The 22,448-nt window shown below is 43.6% G+C and overlaps 1 long non-coding RNA gene across 1 annotated transcript; it reads left to right on the top strand.

Annotated features, from left to right (window-relative positions):
- The first annotated feature begins 1,390 nt into the window (after window positions 1-1,390).
- On the top strand, window positions 1,391-21,568 carry LOC120872590. The gene is made up of 3 exons (XR_005723278.1): window positions 1,391-1,631; window positions 9,755-9,867; window positions 21,236-21,568. It is a non-coding gene; the product is annotated as an uncharacterized LOC120872590 (long non-coding RNA).
- Window positions 21,569-22,448: the final 880 nt, after the last annotated feature.

Here is a 22,448-nt window from a genome sequence, read left to right as displayed (position 1 = left end):
CTGGTAGGTAGATTATTTATCACCAGGGCCATTTGGGAAGCCCATTACCCAAATATTTCTAACTGTATCCACTTCTGAGCTTATAGGAATTGTGTACTTCCTGGCCCCCTTGAGCCAGGGAGGATTGTACAATTAGTCCTGGCTAATTTTTGTGAGAAGAGGTGACCATGTCACTTCTAGTCTGGAGCATGAATTGTTCTTTCTCTTCCTTGGCATGGCTGCCAGTAAGAGGGTGGTAGCTGCGCTGTCTGCCTTGGTCAATGAATGACAACAAGAATCAGAGCCCCTTTGCCAACCTACCATGAATGAGCAGAAAAAGCCAAATCTCTGTTGTCTGAAGTGTCTATGATTCAGACTTTTGTTACCGTAGCAAAACCTAACCTATCCTTGTTCATCTTTCCACCTCCCTGACTTTGAAGGCATGCTTCAGCTTTTAAAAGAAACAAACATTACCCAAAACAACTGAGTCTCTTTCTAACTTACCTTTTCCCAGCCCTTTTCCTTGACCTCCCAAACAACCACCATCCAAAGATGGGATACCTTTGTCCTATTCATATTGGGTACATTTATTCCATAAACATGTATCCAGGACAATATATAGTGTTGATTCATGGTTTTTTTTTAACACGGTTGATATAATAATACTGACTTATTCTGCAAATTGCTTTTTTCATTCAATATTATTATTTTAAATAAATTGATATTGGTACATAGTTTATTCACTTTAACTTCTACATTGCTTTTCTTTTTCTTAAACGTGTTACAATTTATTAAGCCCATTTTCTTAATACTGGGCTTTAACATTTCTATTCCTTCACTTCATATTGTCAGACTTCAAGAATTTTAGCTAATCTGATGGATGTGAGATGGCATCTCTTAATTTTTAAATCTGCATTTCTTTATTAGTGAAGTTAAGCATTTTACCATATGCTAAGAATAATTTCTCTTTCCACACTTTGCATGTTCATACAGTCTGCCAATGTATCTTGATTGCTTTTAATTCTTCTTATGCATGTATAGGATTTCTCTGCTATATTCAGGGTATTAATTCTTTGTCAGTTACATATGTTGAACGTGCATCTGTGACTTGCTTTTAATTTTTTTTTTTTTTTGCTGCCCAGTCCTTAGTTTTTGCAAGCCACTGGCTGCCTGCCTACACACTTAATTTTTCAGATCATGGCAACGACATGGTGAAAATAGCTTGGAGGTGTATTTTGAAAAGCCTGTGTGAATAAATGTTCCTTGACTCTAAATATCTGTAGTAGGCTCAGGAATGTGTTCTTACAAAAGAATCTGTGAAGGACCTGTTTTGCTTACTCAAGGATCTCATTTGCTAATATAATTCTGTGGTGAAAGCAAAAGAACCAGGTGTAAGTGGAAAAAAAAAACACCTTAGTCACTAAGGCTTGTTTGGGCTGCTCAGTGCCGAACACCGGGGTGACAGGTTCTCCTGCCATGGTGAATCCTGGCAAGATTTGCCTGTCTCTTTGGACATTCTGCAGCCCCAACATATGTGGGAGGACACCTGAAAGAAGTTTCATCCTCAGGTGGTCTCTCCTCTCCACCTACACACTTTGGAGAGCCTTCACCAGGGTGTGATGGTGGCAAGTCTGGGACGCATTCATCAGAAGGTAGGAGAAAGCATTGTCTTGAAAGTGCCTTTAGCTTTCCAGTGGGAGAGTCACTTTCAAGCTTTGTTTATCTCTCCGTGCTGCAGCTAACCCCAGGAGAAAACCTTAGCTCAGGACAGGAAGCTCAGAACACCCAAAAGGATGACTACAGAACTCAGGACTATTTATGTCTGCCTCTCACATGTCACTCCATCTCTGCCCCAGGAGGCCAGGCTGCACAGGTGCTCTAAGGGCACCTGATACCCCATCACTCCCTAGGAAACCAATGGGCCTGGAGGAAGCTGAGCTCTGGGATCAATTACGCTGGTGAAACTACAAAGGCTAGGGATGAGCCAGGAGTGTCGTGGCTTAGGAACGATTTGCTGAAAAAAGACTCAATGTTCCCAGGTGGAATCCAGTGGCCCCAGGGGGAAGTGACCCAGCATGTCTGGCCCATCGGCCCTAGTTGCTTGGCCCGAGAAGCCAGGACACGCCTGCCGTTCCGGCTGACTCACTTGAGTGGCAAATTCTTTTCTCCTGTACAGTCCTCTCATCTTCAAAGGGAATTTATTAAGCCCTACAATGCTATCCACACTGGGCCAGGTGTCGTACTGGCCCATTAGGTGGACACAGGCCTCTGCCCCCAGGAGCGTGCCGAATGAGGTGGAGGATAGCAGCTGAGACTGTTGACATTGTCCGAGATTATCTTGAAGCAGCTGGTACAAACCCTCCTGCTCTTTGCAACAGTGTGTATAAAACTCTCAGTGCATGCTGTGTTCTCTCTTCATCATCTTGCCTTAGCTCTCTCTGTTCCTTTTGCCTGGAATGCTTTTCCACTCTGTATGCTTAATATCTTCAAATGGCAACTCCTTCACAGAGTCTTGGGCTTCCCTTATGGCTCAGCAGTACAGAATCTGTCTGCAACGTGAGAGACCCGGGTTCAGTCCCTGGGTTGGGAAGATCCCTTGGAGAAGGAAACAGCAAGCCACTCCAATATTCTTGCCTGGGAAATCCCATGGACAGAGGAGCCTGGTGGGCCACAGTCCACCAGTCCATGGGCCACAGTCCTTGGGGTCTCAAAGAGTTGAACGAAACTGAGCACAGCATACACACACAGGTGGAGTCTTCTCTGATCACCCCGGGTGGAGGTGACCTCTCTGAAGTCTGCATCCACATGGCATTTTGTATCCTTGTTCATATGGCACATACCACTTCTGCCAGAAACTTCTGCTTACTTGTTTATCTTCCTTTGTGGAGTCTGGCTTTCTTGAAGGTGGTTTTTCTGGCTTTTTCCTCTATATTTCCCCACCAAGAATTCAGTAGATTCTCAGTAAACACATGCTGGATTAAGTACAGCAAGTGTACAGCGTGTGCTTTTATCTGATTCCACCTTGTGGCGTGACTGTAAGCAGGTCACATGTGTCTGAGTCTTAGTTTCCTGCTCTGTAAAATGGGAACGGGGAGGATAAATGAGGTAAAGGGCCTCCAAGAAGTTTTTTCTGGCTCTGTCATCTATGATTTGAACATTCTGGTCTAGAGGAAAACTGAGAGTTCATTATAATTCAGTAAAGACCAGGGTACTGTTCTAATTTACATGTATTAAAGGGCCCCATAGATACTTTCCACCTCTAGTCTGTCACCTTTACAAATTAGAATTGTGCAAATTATCTGACTGAAGCTTCAAGAGGCTTGTGATTGATTACAGGAAGTATATACATTTTATCTTCCCTGGGGAATAAAACTGTTGAACTAAGAGATTCTTTGAAAGGAATTTTTGACTGTATCTTCTGATGACTTTTGTCAGCTTGGGTGCTGGCAGGGGTCATTGCGTGGCTGTGCATGTCACCCCAGCATCTCTCTTCCCATGGATGCAGGCTGCATGCATGTCAGTTCCAGTAGCTTCTGACCCATGGCCAACACTTTTCCTACACCATCTCTCTGCCCCTTGAGTTAAAGGTTTGAAATTCCCTGCTTGAATAGTACTGAGTGGCTCTCATATTCATAAGATGCTGGGTACTCAGCCGCTTCATTCCTGTCTGACTCTTTGCGATGCTATGGATTGTAGCCCACCAGGTTCCTCTATCCATGGGATTTTCCTGGGAAGAATACTGGAGTGGGTTTCCATTTCCTCCTTTAGGGGATCTTCCTGACGCAGGGATCAAACCTGCGTCTCCTGTGCCTCTTGCTCTGTAGGCAGATTCTTTAACTCTGAGCCACCATGGAAGTACTTATAAGATGCTAATAATACACAATTTTGATCTTGTCCTGCCTATGAAGAGAGGCAGGACAAAGGTTATTATTGACCCATTTTGCAGATGGAGCTAAGACTCAGACGGGTGAAGTGACTTCAGAAGCTGCATGATTAAGAAGAACTTCTGAGTCTGGCCTAGGGAGAGCCATTTAGTCCTACTGTTTTAAATTTCATGGACTGCTTTAAAGATTGTTTACATGGCTGTTTTCTTGACTGGTTGCTCTGAGGCTTATCATTTGGTGAAACCAGAAGCAGGTGAATTCCAGTAGAAGGAAAAAAGGGATCCTAACCAACTTCTGATTTTGTGGCATGAAGAGGCTGTGTTCATTAGTGAGGAGGGAAGTCAGATGAGCTAGGGCTGTTCACTGGAGGTTTCTATCATTAGCATCTTACTTTGCCAGTGAAGGAGTTGTTGCAAGCTGAAGGAGGGCCTCCCTCTGAAAGCCCGAGAAGACTCAGATGTAGGGCAGGGTGAGGGGACATCTTGGGGGTGTGGGGTCTTAGTGTCCTCCTTTTATTTCTCAAATCGAGCTCAACGGGGTATAACTTGCTAGTTGTATCTGTGAAATGGAGAGGATACATCCTTCCCAGCTTACATCAGGGGGTGATTCTGAGGGTCACCTATTATATGGAGGTGACAGTGTTCTGGAAACTGAAAGTGCTAGATGAAAATCAGGCAGCCTCATTCCACTTCCATAACTACAAATGGTCTTACTGGAGGGATGGGAGCTCAGACCAGTGTTCTTTTCCTAAAAGTGGTTGCAAGATGAGTTATGCAAGAGAACACATAACCTAAAGTATGAATAACCACAGTTCTTGTCAGAACACTGGAGAGGATTAAGTTAGGTAATGATGTAAGGGCATTTTAAAATGGTAACAACTGCTATTGTTATGACATTCTTGTTCCTCAAAGGTTAAAAGGTAGTTCTTAATAACCTGAATGGAATTTACCCAAACCCTCTGTGGTGTTATTTATGTTGTAGCCTGCCTCATCCTGGGACTAGTTTTACTTGGCTGAGAAGTAACAAAATGGGCTGGGCTGAAACTCCTCTGCTCAGATTTTATTTCTCATATACCTTTTGGATGCTCTTTCTGAGTCAATGACTCTAACTTTCTATAACGATCTATAGGCTTCTGGTCCGTTTGGCTCTAACTGATCCCTGAGGACTAATTCCTTTCGGAAGAGGGTTTGTTTGTTTGTTTGTTTCCTTCCTTTTACTTGGAGAAAAAATAGTTATTCTTATAAATTGTAAAGGAAAACTTGGGAGCCCAAAAAACACTTGAAGTGAATAGGGTGCAAACTTAGCTTAATATCAAAGGAAAGCATACACGCTTTTTATTTCCTAAGAGAAGTAGAGGCACCTGATGATATGGGATATGCACTGAAGATATTAAATTGTAAATAAAAAATAAAGCCATAAAAATAGCAAGAAGACAAATATGTTAATTATAAGGCTTTCTCAGTACATTACTGCAATTGAACATTAAATATATCTCTGAGCTTCCTGGCAGGCCAGGCAAAAAGTAAACAAGATGACTTACATTATGTTCTTTTTCTGTTTGAAGGGAGTGTCTTGATTGTTTGAATTTTTTTCTGGTACTAATGTGGAAACCAAATTTCATACCGAGTAATCCTCAAGGGTAATGAATCTCTTTAGCAAGAGTTTTATGTCTAATGCAGGAAAGTTCTTCTTATATCTTCTTCTTGTTCCCCCTTCTGAGTTCAGAGACTCATATTAGCTAGTGCCTAAATTTCTTCCCCTAGATATTCCAAAGTCACCTCAAACTGAACATTTACCAAACTGAACTTCTTTCTGAAATTAGGTTATTCTCCTGGGTTCATTATTCAGTTAAAGCAGCACATACACAGGCTGTCCTTGCCATGGAAATCTAAGGACTGGAGCTTCAGCTTAAGCATCTTATGGCCTAATTCTTGCATCCATACATGACTACTGGAAAAACCATAGCTTTAGCTATATGGACCTTTGTCTGCAAAGTGATGTCTCTGCTTTTTAATATGTTTTCTAGGTCTGTCATAGCTTTCCTTCCAAGGAGCAAGCGTCTTTTAATTTCATAGCTCCCATCACTCTCATCATTTGTTTAGATGACTCTAACCCTAACCTCCAGCCTGCACCCAATCCATCCTAGAGACTCTCTCTCTTGATTTGGTTTAAATCCGCCCTCTGGATTTGTTTAAATCCATCACCACTAGTTTAGGTCTCACCTGGGCTACTGCAATGGCTTTTTAATTTGCTTTCTTATGATTTCAACCTGTTTTGCACACTGTTTCTCTAGAAATGGATCTATAAAAGTGCAAACCGAACCCTTCTGCAAGTTTTCCAAAGGCTGTGCGTGGCCTTCATGGTGAGATCTATACTCCAGGCTTGGCAGGTGAGAGTGTCCAGCCTCATCTGCTGGTGCACCTCTTACAAATTCTCTATCACAGTCTACTTGTTCCCTCAGCACACATCATGCTCCTGCCTCTGTGCTTTGCATCACCTATTCCTTCTGCCTAGAGATCCCTCCTATTTTGCAAACCTGGCATCTTCCATTCTGGAAAGCATTTCTCATCCCCTCTCAACCCCCACCATAGTTAGGTGCTTGCTGCTCTGGAAACCCCAGGACCTAGCATCTCTCAGTTATACTTAATACATGGTGCTGTAACCATTGGCTTTGTTTCTGAATCCTCCACGAACCTTAACTCTTTTTGGAGCAACAGTGGTGGAGTTTGTTTTCTTGGGCTCCAAAAGCACTACAGATGGTGATGGGAACCATGAAATTAAAGGACACTCGCTCCTTGGAAGGAAAGCTGTGACAAACCTAGGCAATGTATTAAAAAGCAGAGACATCACTTTGTTGGCTTCCCTGATAGCTCAGTTGGTAAAGAATCCTCCTGCAGTGCAGGAGACCTCTGCTCGATTCCTGGGTTGGGAAGATCCGATGGAGGAGGGATAGGCTACCCACTCCAGTATTCTTGGGCTTCCCTGGTGGCTCAGCTGCTAAAGAATCTGCCTGCAATGCAGGAGACCTGGGTTCAGTCCCTGGGTTTGGAAGATCCCCTGGAGAAGGGAAAGGCTACCCACTCCAGTATTCTGGCCTGGAGAATTCCATGAACTACATAGTCCATGGGGTCACTAAGAGTCAGATGCGACTGAGTGCCTTTCCCTTTCAGTTTGCTGACAAAGGTCCATATAGTTAAAGCTATGGTTTTTCCAGTAGTCATGTACAGATGTAAAAATTAGACCATAAGATGCTTAAGTTGAAGCTCCAATCCTTTGGCTACCTGATGCAAAGAGCTGAATCATTGAAAAAGACCCTGATGCTGAGAAAGATTGAAGGCAAGAGATGGGGGCAATAGAGTACGAGATGGTTGGATGGCATCACCAACTCAAAGGACATGAGTCTGAGCAAACTCCAGGAGATAGTGAAGGACAGGGAAGCCTGGTGTGCTGCTGTCCATGGGGTCGAAAAGAGTCTACATGACTTAGCAACTGAAAAACAACAAAAGACAGAAATGGAATCTCATTCATCCTGTTTCCAGCTCTATATGTGTGTATGACATAATTGGAGCCTGATAAATATTTGTTGACCAAATGGGTGGAAGAAAAGATAGAACACTGTTTGACATGCCCCAGTGAGGTCAAGTTTAGGATGTGTTCACTAGTGGTACAGGGATCCACAGAACTTTTTCTTTAAGATAACTAGAGGAGTGGGGGCAGAAACAGTGCTTTAGGGAAACCTCCCTTGAAAGCATCTTTCTGTGCCAGCCTTTGGTAGCAGCTGGTGGCTGACAATCAATGGTCTTCTTTGCAGAGACCTCGGTGACTGATATCCTGTGTGCCAACCAGACAACTCTATATGTTTTGATCATCCTGTATGTAAGTGGATGGGTAGGGGCAGTACTATTCTATTAAGAGAAGAAAGAAGCCTGGCCAGATCATGGATTATGGTGGTGTCTTCCTGGGTTTCCCTCAAGAAGTATTACTTTCCGTCTATGCCCTGGCACAGCATGGATTGAGCCCTTTCCCTGCTCCACTCCATCGAGTTTTGCATCATGTTCCATTTTTGTCATATTCATCTGTATTAACAGGGACACTTTATAAAATGCAGATTTCCCCAGGCCCCCTCATCCGCTCAGAGATGGTCTCCAAGTTGGCTGGGGAAATCTATCAAGCAGGCTCTATTGCCTAGCTCTTCACTGACTCTGTCCCAGCTCTAGGTTGACAGAGCTTGGGCTCAATCTTGTTTTTAAACTCCATGGGTCATTTGGTGTGAAGGTCTGTGGGCACAAGTAATTTCCAATGTCCCTGGGCCCAGAACAGCAGAGTTTAACCACCCCACAGTCCTGGGGGCTGCTCCCTTCATGTCACACCAATCCCGCCTGGGAGCAGCTCTACTCCAGGGAAGGGATTTGAGCTCCTGTGCAGGGCTTTTCCAGTGTGGTGTTGGTTGATAATTCTTGTGAATAGCCATGAACAGTAATCCATTTTTGGAAGTTAATCATAATCACTCAAAGCCCAGTAGGATTGTGCTGTTCTCAAAACACTTGCACTGGTGTGATTGCCTTTGATCCCACCGTAGCCCTATGAGGCAAGCAAACCAGGGCTGTTCCCATTTTACAGATGTAGAAACTGAGACTCAGGGAAGGCAGGTGACTTGTAAAAGTTCACACAGATGAGACTGCTAACACCTGGACTCAAGTTTCCTGACTCCGTCTTCATGCTGTATTCCATTTTACCTTGCTTGCTGCTCTATTATCAGATTTGCAAGTTGAAGAAAAGGAACATTACTTAGGATGATAGAATGATGGTATTTTAGGCCTCAACAATGTCCATAAAGAAATACACAATTGAAATTTGTTATAAAAATGCTAAGTACAAATTTAAATAAAAATTTTCATCTTTGAGTTACTGGAGGAAGAGCACTGTCACTAGATATTAAAACTTGAACCTTGTGTTTTAAGAAGGGTCACAAAGTCCATTACACCAACCTCAGCACTGAGCAGAGTTTCTGTAGTGTGATGGAACTGGCTTGCATTCAGTAGGGAGAGCCACTTGTGGGCATCTTTTCCTCACTTCATGGTTTAGTGATGTCACATTGATAGCTTGAAATCAGCATGGCACTAGAATTTACCCCACGGAAATCAGCAAGTGCTACAGTTCCAGGCTTTGTCATCCCAGAGAACCAGTTGTTAAACATTTATCATCACACCACTGTTCCAGCCAACAGTGACTGGCACACACTAAGAATGTGAAAATTCCTCTCTGTCATCTGTGTGGGACAATCTTCAGTTTTCCATTCTAACCACAAGTCGTACCCCATTCATGGGCTATGCCATTCCTTAAACAGGGGATTCTTTCCAGCTGAGCTTGCAAAACCAAGGTGGATGGGCTTCTACCAATAGTCCTTCATATTCGTATAGTTTGCAGATTGTTTGCATACCCCTCACTACCTCAGAGCTTTCTGTGGTCTGTGGGGCAGATGCCTTCTCCTTTCAGTAGAAAGGAAGGCCCTGAAGATCCCACAAAGGATGTGACCCCTCGCAATGTCACAGGCCTGATGAGTGCAGACAGGAGCTTGAATCCTTCTTGTTCTGTGCTCCTTCCCCTGGTACCAGGCGCCCTCCTTCACCTAGGACACTTGGAATATACCTGTAGCTCAGGCTGCCGTGTTGGTCATGGAGAAGGGATGCCTAGATGCAGTCCGGGGTGTAGCATGTCTCTTAGCCTTTGGCAGAAAAGGACGAACAGGCTAGCTTGGGAGTTTCTGCAAATAACAGCTTGCCCCACTTTACTGGCCTCATGCGAGGGCAGAAGTTTACTTTCACTCCCCCTTAGCCTTGGTCCTCTCTTTGATTCCTTTAAAGACTATTCTGGAGATTTTGTGTCTTTAGGTCCTGCTCTCAGCAGAAATTTGGAGCCTCCTGAGTGACCAGCATTAATGCCCCACTTCCCCTCTTGCACAACTCCCAGCTTCTCGACTGCCCAGTGATGGAATTATTGATTGGTAAGCATTTCACAACACATTTTCAAAACATGCTGAAGGTCAAGAATTAATGACTCATGGGCAGTCACATTTCTGTCTGCCATGGCCATTCTATGTTATATTAGTGAGGTTGGTGAATATAAGACCAGGGAGAAACCGAGATAAAAGTCAACTCTGGCCAACTCTGGCCAGCAGGACTATTTAGTGGCTGAAAAAAAAAATTCTTGGTCTTCTCTTTAGTGCGTATTCTGTGGAATCACTTGATTTTTAATACCAGGTATCTTGAAGAATATAAGATGAAACTGAAGGATTTCAGGACTGACTTTGCCACCAACTTATCTCAGTAGGTCAGAGTACCAGGGAAGTACTCAGCTGAAGAAAAAGGCCAGGGTGATATCTGGAGGAGGGGGGTGTGGTGGGGGCAGCTGGGACTTTGCTGCTCGGTCAGTCTGTGATTGTACAGCAGTCCTTTAGACCTTTAGAGAGATAACCCCTGATCCAGTCTTGTAGATAATTATTCATCACTTTGAAAAAGTGAACGTTGTTAGTCACTCTGTTCTGTCTCTTTTGTGACCCATGGACTGTTGTGTGTGTGCTAAGGTGCTTCAGTCATGTCCTATTCTTTGCGACCCCATGGACTGTAGCCCGCCAGGCTGCTCTGTCCATGGGATTCTCCAGGCAAAAATACCAGAGTGGGTTGCCATGCCCTCCTCCAGGGGATCTTCCTGATCTGTGTCTCAAATCGAACCTATGTCTCATGTCTCCTGCACTGGCAAGTGGGTTCTTTACTACTAGTGCAACCTGGGAAGCCCATGGACTATTGTCCACAGCCCTTTTTTTCAGGTAAAAATACTGGAGTGGGTAGCCTTTCCCTTCTCCAGGGGATCTTCCCGACCCAGGGCTCAAATCCTGGTCTCTTGTATTGCAGGCAGATTCTTTACCAGCTGAACCACCAGGGGAGCCCATTCACCTCTTTGTTTGAGGCCAATAAGAACTCCCCTTGGGATATTGTGGAAGAGTACCTAGCACGGAGAGTTCCAGACCAACAGGTTCACTCTCAACTTGGCCACCTATGATTTGAGTACACTAACAAGTTGCTAAACCTGTTAGAGCTTTAGTTTCCTCACCTGTGAAATGAAGACAGTGACAAAGGCCTCCTTTCAGAGGATTGTTTCAAAGATCAAGTGATAAAATATATGCAAACTTTTTGGGTACAAACTCTAATGCATAAAAAGACCTACAGTCTGATTCTCCATGGGCTGTTTTAAAGGTTTGGGGGCAAAGAATAGCAAGGGGATATTTTTTTCTTCTTGATATGAAAATTTTTTCTCACCTTTTTTCCCCGCTAAAGTAATCTAATTTGCAGAATTAGAATTTTTGAATGCCTTTTCAGGAACAATTATGGAACTGAAAATTTCTTCATCATTCTCCTGTAGGTGTTCATACTCTAAATACCTGGAAGGTCCTTTAATATCATCACAGAAATAAGTGTTATGTAGTTGAAGTAATTAGTGGTGTTTGCACTCCAGCACTCTTGCCTGGAAAATCGCATGGGCGGAGGAGCCTGGTGGGCTGCAGTCCATGGGGTCGCTAAGAGTCGGACACGACTGAGCGACTTCACTTTCACTTTTCACTTTCATGCATTGGAGAAGGCAATGGCAACCCACTCCAGTGTTCTTGCCTGGAGACTCCCAGGGACGGGGGAGCCTGGTGGGCTGCTGTCTCTGGGGTCGCACAGAGTCGGACACGACTGAAGCGACTTAACAGCAGCAGCAGCAGCAGCAGCAGCAGCTCCTTCACTTGCCAGCATAGCCCATCCCCACCCATACACTCACATAGGCCCCCTCCCTCTCCAAGCTCATGTGGGCAGCATCGCTCCCCTCACCCCTGACTAGAGGAACAAACCAGTGAAAAAAGGAAGTAAATTCACTTATGTAAAGTACATTCTGGGTGAGGAAAGGCAAGCATGTCTTCGTCTTCTCTTCAGGACATATCAGGACTTATAGAGAACTTGGCAATCTTCCACTCTCACCTCTCCATGGTGAAAAAGACCCACAAGGCTCAGAACTGAGAAATGACTTCACCAGGGTCACATGGCTAGCTTGGGGCAGAATCAGGATTCAAGTCCCCATCCCCTGACTTCTCCTACCCCTCTCTCTCTTACACCAGATGTAGAGAGGACACAGAGAACATAGAAGTAGAAAGAAAAGAATACATTCTGGTTGAATATCTTGGGCTTCTGGTTTTCAAGGACAGTTTTATGATCAGTGGCAATGATGCCTCAAAAGCCATGGTGATTAGCTTGAATGAACTTCTGTAACCAACTCTTATCACAGCACGTGATGCGTCAAACACCTGCTAGATCTCAGTGCTGGCACCAAAGCTGATTTCATGGTCAAAGAAAAGAGGGGGGGAAAGAAACTTGGCTGAACAAAGCTGGCAGACTTTTTTCACTAGAAAATTCAGAGAGAATTTCTGTAGGAACAGGAACACATTTCCAAAGGCTTTAAAAATGTCTTTAAATGTGAGAGGGTGAATTTACCAATTAATGAGGTGAAGGCCACTGAGGACGGGTTGGTGCCTAAGGCCTCTTCCAGACTGGTCCCTTCTACCTGCCTTGGTCAGAGTCCTAGAAGCCTCAGGATGGGCAGGTTCAGAGGTTTGCCCTGAGGTTGCTGATTTCCATCTAGGCTCCCACACAAACACATTCCAAAGCACTCGGGCTTCTACATGGACTCTCTTCTTATTACCAGATGAAGTCAGAGGGGCAGGGGCCATCTGTCTCTCAAATGGAGTCTACCCATACAAAGTGGATTCTTTAGCCTGTTTTGGAGGTCAACCTACACCAATAGAACAGGCAGTGGTGAAACACAAGGTCACCTCCCTTTGGCTGCCTACAAATATTTGAACTGCAAGATCTGTTCATTTGTCTACTCTTCTAATAATTATAATTGGGAGAGCATTGGGTTAGAATCCCCATGGGATGTGCAGCTTGCTGGACCTCAGTTTCCTCCCTTGTAGGATGTTACTCATTGTCTGCCTTGTGGACCTTGCTATTTGTTTCAGGAATCATTTGAATGACACATGGAGGTGCTGTTTCAACCCTAAAGGCTTCTGTGAGAGTGAAGGATTATTGCTACTACAATAGCAATACTCTGTATCTAACAATGTGCTAGGCACCAGGGGGATTACAAAAGAAACATAAGAGATGGTCCCTGCACTCCAGGAACCTATAACCCTGTGTTAGGAAACAAGACAACTCATTTGGGTATCCAAATGAAATATGTGAAACACCTCAAGCCTCTATTAACTGCTTAAATGATGGGTAAAGACTCTAAGATTTGTAGGAGCTCAGAGAAGCTGAGATCATCAGCCAGGCTGGAGATGTTGGGAATGATTCCTGGAGAGGAGGTAAGGCTTGAGTTGGGTGATGAAGTAGATAAAGAAGACAGAAAATCTCTACATCAGGGTGTGGCATAATGGAGTCAAATAGTGGAAGACTTTCTTGGTAGATCAATCTACTTGGCATTAGAGTCACCATCAAGCTTGAGTTATGGATTTAAGGATTTGAGAGAGTTATTGGAAAGGGAAAGTCAGGACAGTTTTTAGGTCAATAATAAGCCATGATAATGATTTAGGAGGACTCACATGAAAAATGGACTTGTGGGGGAGATACAGGAGAGAAGGGGGATGGTGGGGGATTCCAGACTCAGGATGCTGTGGTTTGGACCAGACCAACAGGAACAGTAAGAGAAGGAATTACATGTAAGTGAAAGAGTTCTGCTTGTAATGGGAGAACAAAGTCACCTTAATCTTTCCTCCTTTGTTCGTGTCTCAACTTTGGGATTTGAGTTAAATTGGGCAAGGAGGAGCAAGAAATAGGCAGCATCTCTATGTGAACACTGGAGAAGGCAATGGCACCCCACTCCAGTACTCTTGCCTGGAAATTCCAATGGATGGAGGAGCCTGGAAGGCTGCAGTCCATGGGGTCGCTTAGAGTCGGACATGACTGAGTGACTTCACTTTCACTTTTCACTTTCATGCATTGGAGAAGGAAATGGCAACCACTCCAGTGTTCTTGCCTGGAGAATCCCAGGGATGGCAGAGCCTGGTGGGCTGCCGTCTACGGGGTCACACAGAGTCGAACACGACTGAAGTGACTTAGCAGCAGCTATGTGAACACTGGAAGACTCCAGAAAACCCAAAATGGTCTCACAGTGTCTATTTGTCTCTGCACAAAAAAAGGGTTTGAAGTTACTGGCTGATCCAAAGAAAGATAGATTTTAGGAGTTGGCCAAAATCATAAAGTTCACCTGTTCACACCTGTGGCCAATTTCAGAACTTCTGCTCCAATATCTCCAGGAAATATGCATTCATTCTCTTCTTAAACTTCTCTAATGAAGAGCATTCACTAGTGCTTGAGGAAGACCTGTAGTTGGTTGTATCTGCTTCACAATTTTTAAACCTTGAACTTTTGTGAATTTCCATAATTGATTCTCTTATTTGTCCCCAGAAGCATCCAGAACTTTTTACATTCCTTTCACATCTTCTAGATTCAGTCATTTAATTGCAGAAGCAGGGCCTACCTTCTAAGTTTTCCTTGTTACTAACATTTATAAATTACCTCTTAAATTAAATAAGTGAAGTGCCACAAAATCTTGTTACTTCTATCTTTGGTTATCACTTGACCCCAAGAAAAGAAACTTTGACTCTGGACTTTACAGAAAAAAATAAATAAAAAAAGAAAGAGAAAATTTAGGATCCTTCTTATCCTTTCTTTACTTTGACCGGGATGTTTTATCTGCCTTCTACAAAAGTCAGGTCCCACAAAACAGATGTTTTCATCTCTTTCCTTTTTCACCTGAGCGGCTGGATATCTTTCCAGGGATTTGGTATCAGAAATCAAATCCCAGAAGTTTAACTCAATTCAGGAGACCTGCCAAGCAGAGGGTGAAGTCAGGTCAATTAGAGGGGTCAGCAAACATGAAGCTTTTAAAAAGCTGCTGCTGTATATTTCCTTACCAGCTGAGCCACCAGGGCTGTATATTTGGAGCAGAAAACAGCTTTAGTCAGTAGCAGTTGTTATTAATAAAACCTAAAACAAAATAAATCATTACCATCACCATCACCATCATCATCATCAACATCAACCAGGCAAACCCTCAAACGTCTTCAGTGACACAGAAGGAAGATTTGCATAAACACACTACTGTCCTCTTATGGCCTTTATTGTTGTCTAAGCAAGTTGTGTTGACATGGTCTCTTGTAGGCTATGTTGTAGAAAAACTTCAGTATTTGCTTGAAAAGTCTAGGGTATAAAGGATCATCTTAACAGAACATAGAAAATGCTCCATCAGATCAAAACCAACAAGTAAACAAACAGAAGCAGGTCAGTTCTCTTTTTGGCACTGAGCAGGACCATATGCTTCCAGAGATGATAATTTAAAAATAGCCTGTCACACAGCTCACATTGTCACCCCGGGACATGGTGGGGGTGGGAAGTATTGCCTCACACTCAATGATAGTGACACTTCATATTTATCCCAACTTTTCAAAGCAACTCGGAGTACTTTCCAGTTATTAATTTTTCTTAAAAAAAAAAAAAGTTGAATCCTCTGGAGTCCCTAGAAGTTGAGTAGGAGCTGGTACGAGTCTTCCCACTTTACAGAGAAGATGACTGAGGTATTGAAAGATAAAGTTACTAAGTCAGGATTACGGGGTGACTCAGGGATCAGTCTTGTGCTGTTCAAAGCATGCTGGGCTGACAACTGCAGCAACATCCTGGGCTGTGAGAGCCACGAGTTCATAGGATGTTGCACAAAAAAGAGAGACAGTTGCTTCCCATTGCTTCTGTTTTGAAATGTACTTGCCTTTCATTGTTAGCATTTCATCAGTTTCCAACTTTAAGGCAAGTGGCTTACTAGCCATGGTGACCTATATGTGCAGACCAATGTACAGAGGCACGACTATAATCTCCACATAGCTCCACACTTTCTGGCAACTGAGATGATTTTATACTCATCATTTCATCAGGTCTGTGTAATGATCTGTAACTTAGGTAGGGCCAGAGGTTTAAGGGAACAAAGGCTCAGGGCGTGAGGGAACTTTCTCACCTTGTGAGTGCAAATCCAAGTCTTTCCTCTGCATGTGTGGGATGTTTTCCTGCCCCATGCCTTCATCTAGATCTAAGCCAAGAGGTGAGACTTGGCTACAGACTGTGAGTTACTAGGAAAACATCCCCTTCTGTGCTCAGGTTTGACTCTTCCCTCCATCTCCTAGTTTGATACCCAATACTCAGTTTCTAATTGGTTGCATAACCTTGAAGGGGGGATTCTAGATGTGGCAAAAAACCAAAGGAAGCCAGTAATGAACTCCCTTTTCCGGGGGAAGGAAATTTCTCGACATACTGAGAGGTCCAGGCAGATGGTCTGGATACATGTGGAGTTCGCTGATGTGTTTATTGAGTAGCCTTAACCCCTATTCCAACTGTAACTCCCTCTGCTCTGTATCATAACCGCTCTCTTTCCAACATCCTAAATTCCCTTGCTGCTTTCCCTTCATTGGGCAAAACCCCCATCCTGGTGAAATGTGATTATCTTCTCCGTCCTCCTTTGCTTGCAACTAAGCAACAGAATGCTGTTAAGAAAGCTGCGGATCATGTGGTCACTTTAAATTTATGACCACAACCTTCAGTGGATCCTGCCAGCGTGCCCTCTAACACTTCTAACAAAGTTACTTTATCAGGCTCTGGATTGATTTTTTCATACCTTTATCTCCCTCTGAAATCTCCACTGGGCTGCACCCTCTCTGGACCTCAGGATGATGACATTCCTTCTTTGCTATCAGAGGAAATCACTGTATCTTTCCACTACCAACTCCTTAACTCTCCTGCATCTGGACCCACACACACTGCCTCCTCCTTACTAAGTGGAGGGAGTGTCACAGCCTCTTAAGTTCACTTCTTCCATGTGTCCTCTGGATGTTATCTCCTTTCATGTACTTCTTTCCTGCAACATTATTTTCTCTTATTTTGTTACATCCATTCTATTAGCAAACAAATATGCTTTCATAACAACAATTAAAAAACAGCAACTCTCCCTTGACCCTACATATCCCCATAGCTGCCATCCTGTTTCTCTGATGCCTTCACAAAAAAACTTTAAAAAAGTAAAATCGGTATTTCCTATCTCCTCTGATCAGCTCCCATTCTTTCCTCAACAATGCTCCAAATTTCTTCTGACCCTATACTTAACAGCCCTTATCAAGGTCACCAATGGTGGATGCACCCAATGCCAAAATACATTCAACTAACTGGATTATTCGATAGAATGCAGCATGGTTGATCCTTCTGATCTTGAACGTTTTCTTCTCTAGCTTTCTGGGATTCCACACTCATCTCATTTGCCCTTACCTTTTTGTCTCCTTATCTGGCTCTTTCTCCTCTGTATCAAATTTTGGAGTGCTCAGAGGTTCTTGTTTCAATTCTGTCTCTATCTCTACTCATCCTAGATAAGCTCCATGAGTCCCAAAGCTTTAATATACTATCTATATGCAGATGACTTCAAGTTTCTCTCTCTACCTGACTTCTCCCTTGAGTTCCAGACTTGATAACTCTAATTGTATATCTAATAGGAATTTCACACAAAACATGACCCAAACCAAACAATTGATTTATCCTTCTCTCCTCCTCCTGTTCCTCCTTCCCAAGTCTTCCCTGTCATGGGAAGTGGTTTGAGCCTTCTAGCTGCTGTTTGTTCAGGGTAAATACTTGAATCATTCTAGTAATTTTCCTGACTTCCTTCAAACCCCATGTTTAATCCATTAGCAAGTTACATTGACCTTTACGTCTAAAATAGGTGTCAATTCAGACTATTTTTCATTATCTCCACAGCAACAATCTTATTCCAACTACCATCATATTCTTTCCCTAGACTCTTGTGCCCCTAGTAATTTTCTGTGCAGTCACCAGAATGATGTTTCGAGAATCACAAATTATGTCACCTCTCTGCCAACTCCTCTTACTATGACCTGTAAAACCATACAGGTCCAGTCCCCTGACTTCTGTCTTATTGTTCAGTTGCCAATTTGTGTCCAACTGTCTGTGACCCCATGAGCTGCAGGCTTCCCTGTCATTCACTATTTCCCTGAGTTTGCTCAAACTCATCTCCAATTGAGTCAGTGATGCTATCCAACTGTCTCATTCTCTGTTGCTCCTTTCTCCTTTTGCCCTCAATCTTTCCCAGCATCAGGGTGTTTTCCAATGAGTTGGCTCTTTGCATCAGGTGGCCAAAGTATTGGAGCTTCAGCTTCAGCCTCAGTTCCTTCCAGTGAATATTCAGGGTTGGTTTTCTTTAGGATTGACAGATTTGATCTCATTGTTGTCCAAGGGACTCCCAACAGTCTTCTCCAGCACCAGAGTTCGAAAGCATCAATTCTTCAGCTCTCAGCCTTCCTTATGGTCCAACTTTCACATCTGTTCATGACTACTAGGAAAAACCATAGCTTTGACTATGTGGACCTTTGTCAACAAAATTATGTTTAGCATCATATCCTTTCAATCTCAGCCTCATCCACAATGTTCACTGGGTTTTTTCTCCCTCAGACTTACCAACGCTTCCCAACCTGAGGACCTTTGCACTTGCTTTCCCCTTCTGCTAGATGCTCTTCTTGCACACTTTCAATGACTGCTTCATCTTATCATTCAGGCCTCAGCACAATTGTCATTCCCTGGGAGCCAATTCACCTGAGCCGTGTTGCTAAGGTGGTCCCCTCCAGGACCAAGAAAATAAGTATCCTCCCCACTTCCCCACCCCCAAACAAGTATTTTCATTTAGATTGAATCTGGATGAATTATATCCTCAACTTTTATAAGTGAGTCAGTATAAAAATTAACATTGAAATTTGTGCCTACTCTGTCCCTTGTGGTTTAAAAAACATGATTTAACTGTGTCACTCAGTGATCTTTCTATGAAGCCCCATCAAATGAATTCTTTTAGGCCTAAGGGCTAAAAAGTCTGTTTCCCCTGAGGAACTGCTAATGGGACACTGATTTGGCTTTTTTTTTTTTTTTTGGCTTTGCTAACACAAAGCTCAGAACCACAATCTTGGCTGAATTATTGCAAATGTGTAGAACTATAGGACCTGGTTACCTGTATAGACAGCAGCATTCAATAGAACTTTCTACAATCATGGAAATATTCCACATCTGCAATGTCCAATAAGTAGCCATCAGCTACATGGAGTTACTGGGCACTTGAAAGGTGGCTAGTGGCCCTGGGAGGCTAGATACTTTTTTTTATTATATTTAGTTTTAATTAATTCAAATTTAAATAGACATATGTGCCATTGGACTTCCCTGGTGACTCAGACAGTAAAGAATCTGCCCGAAGCTCAGGAGACCCAAGTTCAATCCCTGGGTTAGGAAGATTCCCTGGAGAAGGGAATGGCAACCCACTCCAATATTCTTGCCTGGAGAATCCCATGGACAGAGGAACCTGGCAGACTACTGTCCATAGGGTCACAAAGAGTTGGACACAACTGAGCGACTAACACTTTCACTTCACATGTGCCATTGGACCACATGGGCCTGGGTATTCTATGGTTTATTTCCAAGACATTAGAATTTATTTTAATGCACACCTTATCATTGGTTATATATTTCCTATAAGTTGCCTTAATCATTTGTAGCTGGTTAAAACACACACACACACATTTAAATGAATAATTGAAGACCATGTGGAGAGAGGAGCCTAGCAGGCTACAGTTCATGGGGTTGCAAAGAGTTGGACACGATTGAACATGCATGCTTTAGTATGTTTTTAGCCTTGGGCAACATGGTCAGCAAACGCAGACAATGAGTCTAAAATTCTCCCTCTTTCTGCACAGCTCTGTGGAAAGGCTCCAGCAGTCAGTCTGAGCTCCAGATCCTAACCTTTGTTTTGCGGTTGAACAGGAACTGTGACTCCGAATGAGCCAGCTATTCAGTATGTTCAGATGTAAAATGGGGCTTCTAGAATGATGGCTTTGTGCCTTTGGCACTTGAGATACCAGATGTGTAGCCCCTGCACCTATTCCCATGGCCCCTGGCTACCTACTTGGAATAGAAGGCAGATGACAGGAGGTGATTTCATTCCTGCCTGTCCCTGAGGCAGAGTCACTGATAAACCAGCTTAAAACAAGTATGACTCGTCCCATCTTCCACATATCTTTAGGGAAGGAGAACCCACTCTAAGTACTTAGGTATCTGGGATGGTTTTTAATACAGGATGAGCTACCATTTTTTTAAATTATATAAAAGCATAGAACTGATGTCAGAAGACTCGGGTTTCAATCCCATCTCAGCTACTAACTAGCTATGCAACTTTGATCAAGTCAGTTTCCTTTTCTCTTATATGGGAGGATTGAACAAAATGACATTTAATTTCCTGTCTTACACTAGCCAGAACAATAATAGCTAACATTGATTGAGAGCTTAGAATATGCTGAGGTGCAATACCTTATTTAGTTCTGCACTGGTGATAATACTATTTCCAGGACAGAAGAAACTGAACTTCAGTGTTTCCTGAGAGTTGGCAAATGGTGGATTCTCTATCTGAATCCCATGGTCTCTTTTCAGGATTCTCTTTCTTACCTATTCCACATTCTCCAGCATTTTGTGTTTTTTCATAGGCTTGAGCACTGTTGTTTTTCTGGAGTTGTCTTAATCCTCTCAACCAAAGCTTCCCAATCTGTGCCCCAGTGGACCCAAATATTGTCTCCTTAGTCCTTGGAGTAATCAGAATCGGTGGGTTGGTTGCTAACATAACAAATACACAATTATTCATTTGCCTACTATGCTGTTTAAGTATTCATACTATCACTTTCTAAGAATGCCATAATATGGAAAATGTTGGAAAGCACAGAGATTTAGACATACATTGTGACTCACTTGAAAGCTTTAGCTTGGACATTTCACAAGTCATCACACATAACATTTTACAAGATCGTATCAGCAAGAGATGAGATGTTCTGCCCCACAAATTTACTCCCTGAGACGGGAGTATCACAGTCATTTCTGCATCTCCAACATGTCCATCTCAGAACCATCTCCGAAGCTGATCCTCAGAATAGAAGCTATCTTGCTTGGTGATAGGGTAGCAACCCCATGTTGGTTAGAATCCTAGAATTTAGAGCCAGAAGGAAGTTTAGGAAATTTAAGGCCAACCCAAAGAAGGTAGAGGATTTTTTCAAGGTCAGTGTCAAAGTTGGAATGAACACTCTGGTCTCTCTCATGCCCAATCCAGAGCCCTTTCCCGATCTGAGCCCCATGTCTCAGACTGAGCAACAGAACTGGTTTTGTTGGGAGATGAGGCCGAGGAAACATAACTGAAATTTCATCTCTCCTCTGCAGATGTCAGGAGCAGTGGAGCTCCATTGGCAGAAGAACCTGCCTCCCCGCTCCTTCAAAGGCCACAGGCCCATGAGAACCATTCACTGTAGCCTGAGCCACATGCCTAGAGACCACAGCAGTACACAGGAAAGTGAGGGGAAGTGGAAACGTGCGAGCAGACGGCTCAAAGCAACGGGCTCACCACCGGAAAAAAATAAAAATAAGCACGCTCAGAAATAGTGTAACTGATATGCAAAGGAGATCAAAACAAGGGCTTTTAAAATATCCTGGCTGCTTTAGAGGCGGTGGGGCTGAGGGGGTGGTAAATGAAGCGAGGTTACCAATGTGTGGTAGGGGAAGGGGGCGATGAGGGATAGTTCACTGCAGTCTGCTGGGCCATGGGAACCTGGAACCCCCAGGGGTACTTCAAATGAAAATGTGGGAGGTCTAAATCCCCATGGGGAGCTCCGAGGCAGGCATGGACTTGGGAGCAAGAACCGCAGAAACCCTCAGCCCCAGACTCCTCCCTTCCTGACTCCCTTCCTGTTCCCTGAGATTCTGTCCCCTCACTGTGTGTCGTGGTCGTTTTCCTGGAGCAGGGCACTGAGGCTCAGAGGAGCCAGCCATGGAGGCACTCGGAAGTCCACCCAACTTGGCTGAACTTCAAGATTCAAGTCCGCAGTTTGGAGCCATGTTTCACGATTAAGGGCTGGGCTGAGCAAACTCATGGAAGACAAATTCCCCAATCTCTCAAAGTGCAATTCCCTTTCCTTTCAGTGGGTCATGAGCAACTGCAGACACGTACTCTCTTCAGAGGAAAGGTTTATTTTGAAACTGGTTCCTGAAATGGGAAACCCAAAGGTTAATGATGGCTCTGCTGGCTGTTTATAGCCTCCCTCTGCCAATGTAACCATCCCTAATAATAGCTCAAGGATCATGGGACTTTTCCAGCATCAAAGGCCACTGGTCAACAGCATAGGTAAAAAAGGGAGCATTCGCTTCTCTGTTGATCCAAATGGCCTCATGGATTTTAAGAAAGGAAAGACACTGGGCAGGAGTGAGTGGCCTGAGCTTTAACCATCCCTCATACAGGTTTAGCATTTAAACTCACAGAGCACATTCACATCTATTATGGAGAGATATGGGCTAGGCAGGGTCAATCATTCACATTTTCTAGTTGAAAAAACTGAGGCTCCAAGCTGAATAGTATGGGCTTCTCTTGTAACTCAGACGG

The sequence above is a fragment of the Oryx dammah genome, unplaced genomic scaffold, assembly GCF_014754425.2.
Source record: "Oryx dammah isolate SB20612 unplaced genomic scaffold, SCBI_Odam_1.1 HiC_scaffold_2, whole genome shotgun sequence".
Lineage (NCBI taxonomy): Eukaryota > Metazoa > Chordata > Mammalia > Artiodactyla > Bovidae > Oryx > Oryx dammah.
Note: the sequence above shows the minus strand (reverse complement) of the source record. Positions and strands in the feature narration are given on the sequence as shown.